This window comes from Anolis sagrei, chromosome X, assembly GCF_037176765.1.
Source record: "Anolis sagrei isolate rAnoSag1 chromosome X, rAnoSag1.mat, whole genome shotgun sequence".
NCBI classification, from domain to species: Eukaryota; Metazoa; Chordata; class Lepidosauria; order Squamata; family Dactyloidae; genus Anolis; species Anolis sagrei.
In genome coordinates, this window is record NC_090034.1 from 70,610,890 (window position 1) to 70,616,889 (window position 6,000).

The window sequence follows — 6,000 nt, forward strand, 5'->3', positions numbered from 1 at the left end:
CAACATCGACACCGAAATACAACATCTGCGAGTGCAGCATTTTCCCGAATGAAGCAGAGAGTGTTTGAGGACCGAGACATCCGTAGGGATACCAAGGTGCTTGTCTATAAAGCTATTGTCCTCCCAACCCTGCTATACGCCTGTGAGACGTGGACTGTCTACAGACATCACATGCAACTCTTGGAACGATTCCATCAGCGCTGCCTCCGGAAAATCCTGCAAATATCTTGGGAAGACAGGCGGACAAACGTCAGTGTGCTGGAAGAAGCAAAGACCACCAGCATTGAAGCGATGGTCCTCTGCCATCAACTCCGCTGGACCGGCCACGTTGTCCGGATGCCTGACCACCGTCTCCCAAAGCAGTTGCTCTACTCTGAACTTAAGAACGGAAAACGGAACGTTGGTGGACAGGAAAAGAGATTTAAAGATGGGCTCAAAGCCAACCTTAAAAACTCTGGCATAGACACTGAGAACTGAGAAGCCCTGGCCCTTGACCGCTTCAGCTGGAGGTCAGCTGTGACCAGCAGTGCTGCAGAATTCGAGGCGGCACGAGTGGAGGGTGAAAGAGAGAAACGTGCCAGGAGGAAGGCGCGTCAAGCCAACCCCGCCTGGGACCGCCTTCCACCTGGAAACCAATGCCTTCACTGTGGGAGAAGATGCGGGTCAAGAATAGGGCTCCACAGTCACCTACAAACCCACAAAAATAGTCATCAAGGAAGACCATTTTACTCGTCCAACGAGTGATCGCCTAAGTAAGTAAGTAAGTAAGTAAGTACACTGGTATGGCAAAGTGGAGAATATAGGTATCTCTGGAGATACTGCATAAGCTATCATTTTTTCTAGCCAAACTTTCTTTGTTTACATCCATTTTTGTTTGCCCATGACAGTGAAAAACCTCAACTAAAATTTTGCTATTTTTTCAAACCTGAAAGAATGTCTCTAGGAGTCTCCAGGGCAGGGTCCCCAAACTCTGGTCTGTAGGCTGGATGTGGCCCTCCAGGTTCCTTTCAAAGCCTGCCACCCTAAACTTTAGACTTAGGGTTACTTTAAGTCATAAAGGGACACACCAATAATTATTTTCTTGCTTCTTTGCAGGGGGTTGGACTGGATGGCCCATGAAGTATCTTCCAACTTCCAACTCTATGATTCTAATTAGCTTGACTTTCTCATCAGTCAAAAGCAGCCCCAGACTTCCCATTGAAATACTGGTAAGCACTAGGCTTGGGCGATCCAGTTCGTTAATTTCGTTATTAGTTATTAATTCGTATTTAAATTAGCTTACGATCCAATATTGAGTCATGCAGGAATAGTGTGAGGAGTAATTACGAATCGAAACAATTTTTCCAATTTTCGTAATTATTTCGTAATTATTTCGTAATTATTTCGTAATTATTTTCGTATGTCTGGTGCAAGTTTTACAATCTCGCATTTATTGCAACGGGTATGAATATATGAAACATCTTCTTTTAGACCAGTGGTTCTCAACCTTCCTATTGCCACGACCCCTTAATAGAGTTCCTCATGTTGGGGGGACCCCCAACTATCAAATCATTTTCATTGCTACTTCATAACTGTCTTTTTGCGACAGATATCAATTGTAATGCAAATATCTGATGTATTTTCATTTACTGGACCCAATTTGGCACAAATACTCACTACACACAAGTTTGAATACTGGTGGAATGGGAGGGGGGGGTGTTGAATTTGTCATTTGGGAGTTATAGTTGCTGGGATTTATAGTTCACCTACAATCAAAGAGCCTTCTGAACTCCACCAATGATGGAATTGAACCAAACTTGTCACACAGAACTCCCATGACCAACAGAAAATGCTGGAGGTTTTGGTGGGCATTGACCTTGAGTTTGGGAGTTGTGGTTCATCTCCATCCAGAGAGCACTGTGGACTCAAACAATGATGGATCTGGACCAAACTTGACACAGATACTTAATATGCCCAAATGTGGACACTGGTGGAGTATGGGGAAGAGAAACATTGACACTTGTGAGTTGTAGTTACTGGGATGTATAGTTTACCTACAATCAAAGAGCATTCTGAACCCCATTAATGACAGAATTGGGCCAAATTTCCCACACAGAAACCCCATGACCAACAGAAAATACTGTGTTTTCTGGTGTTCTTTGGCGACCCCTCTGACACCCCCTCGCGACCCCTCCAGGTTGAGAAACACTGTTTTAGACAATACATTCTCTTCTTCTTCTTCTTCTACTTCTTCTCCTGAGCACAGCGAGGACAAAACCATTTCCCCTTGGGTTTTGTTGTAAGGTCCACGCAAGCACGCAAGGTCCCTTTGCTCTGCTGCTTCCCTCTTTCCTCATGCTTCTCCTTGCCTCACTCTGGGCTGCACTGGGCTACCTTCCTTCCTTCCTTCCTTCCTTCCTTCCTTCCTTCCTTCCTTCCTTCCTTCCTTCCAGCTGGCAAATCCCACATTCCCCGCTCCCTCCTCTTTCTCCTGGCATCCTTCTTACCCAAAATTTCTCATTACTTTATTTTTCATACCCTCACTCTATGCCACAGGAATGCGTTGCCAGGTACAGCTAGTATATAATATAATATAATATAATATAATATAATATAATATAATATAATAATATAATAATAATATAATCATGTAATATAATATATATAATAATATATAATATAATAATATTATAATAATAATATAATATAATATATAATAATATAATATAATATACAATAATATTATAATATAATATAATAATATTATAATAATGTAATATAATATAGTTGTTGTTTGTTTTATCACACCAACAGTCAACAACAGAGGGAGCGGGAAGCTTCAGAAGTTCCCCCGTCCCATTTGGAGGTTTTTTTTAGCATATTGCGCAATCGCGTCCGCCATTAATGAATCGATTCGTAATTTTACGAAATTTCGTATATTTCGAATTTTTTAAAAGGAAAATTTCGGAATTCTTAAAAAAATAGAAACGCAAGGGCCCCCTAAAAACAAAATTAGTTTAGAACCAAATTTTTCCGTGGCTACCCAAGCCTAGTAAGCATATGATGGCTAAAATTGTTTTTCATTTTAAATATTGTACTGTTCTTTCATCCAATTTGCCCTGGCTCATAGATCTTACATTCCAGGTTCCTATGGTGTGTTGATCTTTAGAGCATCGGATTCGTCGTTCACCTCCAGTACCGTCGGCCGCTAGCCTTCCTTTCGGCTTTGAGCTAGCTGCGTCATCACATCTGGGGCTAGTTGAACTTATCCTCTGCTCCTCCCCAGTAGCATTTTGGCCATCTTCCGACCTGGGAGTCCCATCTTCCAATGGCATACCGACATATCTCTGGTTGTACTGGTCCATTTAGTTTTCTTGGCAAGGATACTGGGGTGGTTTGCCGTTGCCTTCCCCAGGGATCACGCTTGGTCTGACCTCTCTGCCATGACCATCCCGTCTTGGGTGGCCCTTCACGGTTTCGCTCATGACATCATTGAGGTGCTCAAGCTCCAGCACCACGACAAGGCGGTGATCCTTTGCTGGCAACAAGAATGATTGACAACTGGGAAATAGAGGGAGAAAACGTGGAGGCCGTGACAGACTTTGTATTTCTAGGTGCAAAGATTACTGCAGATGCAGACTGTGGCCAGGAAATCAGAAGATGCTTACTTCTTGGGAGGAGAGCAATGTCCAATCTCAATAAAATAGTAAAGAGTAGAGACATCACACTGGCAACAAAGATCCGCCTAGTCAAAGCCATGGTATTCCCTGTAGTAACCTATGGATGTGAGAGCTGGACCTTAGGGAAGGCTGAGCGAAGGAAGATCGATGCTTTTGAGCTGTGGTGTTGGAGGAAAGTTGTGAGAGTGCCTTGGACTGCGAGAAGATCCAACCAGTCCATCCTCCAGGAAATAAAGCCCGGCTGCTCATTGGAGGGAAGGATAGTAGAGACAAAGTTGAAGTACTTTGGCCACATCATGAGGAGACAGCAAAGCCTGGAGAAGACAATGATGCAGGGGAAAATGGAAGGTAAAAAGGAAGAGGGGCCGACCAAGGGCAAGATGGATGGATGGCATCCTTGAAGTGACTGGACTGATCTTGAAGGAGCTGGGGGTGGTGACAGCCGACAGGGAGCTCTGGCGTGGGCTGGTCCATGAGGTCACAAAGAGTTGGAGACGACTGAACGAATGAACAACAACAACTGTTCTTTCATAATTTTTGCACTATTTATTTATTTACTTACAGTATTTATATTCCCTGAAGGAGACTCAGGGCAGATCACAATGCACACATACACGGCAAACATTCAATGTCATTTTTTAGACATACAAGACAGACAGTGGTATTTTTGGCATTTCCAACTTCGGCACCTGGAGATTATGCTCGATTCCAGCCACAAGGGAGTGCTGTTGCTTCATCCACTATGACGCCAAGTCATTTGATCATATTTCCTCCTTGTTCTTTGATTGCTGGCATTTTTATGGTGTCATAAAATACCTCCCTGCTTTACGCGGTCCCTAATTTCTCTACTCACAGCTCAGCTGTTTTCAACCTGCTTAGGTGGACAGTAAGCTAGGCTTAACAGTCAAGTGCTCAGTCCAACTCAGGCTTCGAACTTGCCACGTTCTGGTCGACAGTGATCTATTGCTGCTGGTGATTAACCAGCTGTGCTACACCCCAGCCTACAAATAAGACATGTGCAGTGTGCATATGAATTTGTTCATATAGTCTAGTCCCTTAATAGTCTGAGGGACCATGAACCGGCCCCTCTGCTTAAAAGGTTTGAGGACCCCTGCTCTAGGGTCCCCAGCATTAGTCTATGGTCCAAAGTTGACCATAGAATTGAATTAATAATAATAATAATAATAATAATAATAATAATACTTTATTTATACCCCACTTCATCTCCCCCAGGGGGACTCTGGGCAGTTTACATAAGGCCACACCCATCAATACAATAAACACAATATTACACAAAAACATAAAATGCAAAAAACCAATATAATAGACAACACAGCAATATAAAATCAAACATCAAAACACAAGGAATTTCACTGGCAGGGCCAATTCAAGAGTAAAAATTAAAAATTATTAAAAACACTGGGAGATAGGCAATATAAAATTGTCGTGAAGGGGAAACCGGGGATGAGGAAGGATTTAATTGCACGAACCATAAAATAAAGTGCTTCTGGGGTCATTTTGGTTGGGGAGTGTCCTACATTCAATCATTGAAGGCATATTGGAATAACCAGGTTTTCAGGTTCCTCCTGAAGATTGCCAGCGTGAGGGCTTGTCTAATATCTCTGGGGAGTGAGTTCCAGAGCCGGGGGGGCACTACAGAGAAGGCCCTCTCTCTTGTACCCACAAGTCGCACTTGCAATACGGGCGGGAGTGAGAGAAGGGCCTCTCCGGAAGATCGAAGAGGTCGTGTGGATTCGTAGACGGAGATGCGGTCGCGCAGGTGGCCGGGTCCCAAACCATTCAGGGCTTTGTAGATCAAAACCTGCACCTTGAATTGGGCCCGGAAAATAAATGGCAGCAAGTGAAGCTCCTTAAACAGGAGGGTTGATCGGTCTCTGTAATTCGCTCCAGTTAATAATCTGGCTGCCGCCTGTTGGACCAGTTGGAATTTCCGGGACGTCTTCAAGGGCAGCCCCACGTAGAGAGCATTGCAATAGTCCAATCTAGAGGTAACTAAGGCATGGCCAAATCTGACTTCACGAGGTACTGCCGCAGCTGGTGCATGAGCTTCAATTGTGCGGAGACACTCCCGGCCAACACTGATGCCTGAGCTTCAAGCGTCAACGCTGGATTTAGGAGGATACCCAAGTTGCAGACCTGCGATTTCAGGGGGAGTGCAACTCCTTCAAGCACAGGTTGCCACCCTATACCTCGATCCAGCCTACGATTGACCTGGAGGACCTCTGTCTTGTCGGGATCAATCCTCAGCTTATTCGTCTTCATCCAGACTGTCACAGCGGTCAGGCACTCGTCCAGCACCCGAGGGGCTTCCTTGGAATTA